We start from the raw sequence: 1,418 nt of genomic DNA, 5'->3' as shown, positions 1-1,418 counted from the left end.
CAAATTAAATATCTATTGGCAAATGTTTTTTGACAGTCTTTCAAAAATAATCGGTGCAAAGATTCAACCATCACCACACATGGCTATATTCGGAAAACCATCAGGTTTACCCGGTTTGACTAAAATACAAAGAAATGTTGTTTCTTTAGCATCTTTAATTGCCTGAAGGAGGATATTATTGATGTGGAAATCATCCGCACCACCATCTCATAAAGCTTGGATGAATGACACTATGTCATTCCTTAAACTTGAAAAGATCAAGTTTGCTATTAGGGGAACTGCTGATCAATTTTTCGTGCACTGGAAGTCATTTATTCATTTTTTCCAAACTCAAGATTTTGGTTAGAAGATACTTTTACTTTCTCACTCCGGCGCCGCCTGCCTGCCACCTTAGCCCCCATTTGATAAAGAGTCATATTGACTCTTGATTCTCAACCTCGGCTGGTTCTTGAAATGTTTTTCTTGAAATATGTGTAACTAATAGATGTTTGTTTATTCACACTGACAGAAGTGTTTCAACATTAAGGGTTTATTTGTATAGGAAAAGATGAGAAGAAATGGTTAAGGGAAGGGGTTTGTTTTTTTCTTGTTATTCGTAGCAAAAAGAAAAATATAGCCACGTTGATATGACTGTGTTGCATTATCAATAAAATTTGTTGACAAAAAAAAATAAATAAACAAATATAGCAGAAAGATGTTAAACAACAGATTCTTCGATGAGTCATTTTCCACTTCTTTTTTGCTACATTAGCATTAGCATGGACATACATTTCTGCCTTTAACTCTAAAAAGAACAGTTTACTCTGAAAATAATCCCAACCTTTAGTCGACATTATGATGAGTATAAATTTGAGTTTAAATTATGAACAATCACTTTAACACCGATTGCTTCTGTTGTTTAGCTGCTACGCTGCGTCGCAGCCTACTCCCATCAGTGTGTGATGTTACTGTACGTTCTTTGGAGAAAAGTTTCAGCCAAATGCATCTATGTTGATATTAAAACTAAACAAATACAGCAGATGGATGTTTAACAACAGATTCTTCGTCGCAGTAATTTTCCACTTCTTTACTTTTCACCTGAAGCTAATCTGCTAATCTGAGGTTGATTGACAGAAACTGATACAGAAACCACCATTGTTCACGTGAGTGCTTCGGCTGATGTGAGGAGAAACTTGCATTGTTTATTATCAGCTCCAGGCGCCTCTTCATTCCTTCTGACAGACATTTCCAATCATTGAACGACTGTGAATCAAGATCAATAATCTTATCGTCCAATAATCCATGAACTTAATAAGATAAACAAGATACAGAAGTTGCAGAAAAAGTCAACAACGGTGATACGATGAGTTTTTAGTGACTGAAAAGAGCATTTTGACCGGAACTTAAGATCATAAAAGACCAGTTTAAAAGTGGTTTTA

Source organism: Callionymus lyra, chromosome 7 (assembly GCF_982586985.1).
Source record: "Callionymus lyra chromosome 7, fCalLyr1.hap1.1, whole genome shotgun sequence".
In the NCBI taxonomy this organism is placed as follows: Eukaryota; Metazoa; Chordata; class Actinopteri; order Syngnathiformes; family Callionymidae; genus Callionymus; species Callionymus lyra.
The sequence above is the reverse complement of the archived record's forward strand: the minus strand, read 5'-3'. Positions refer to the sequence as shown.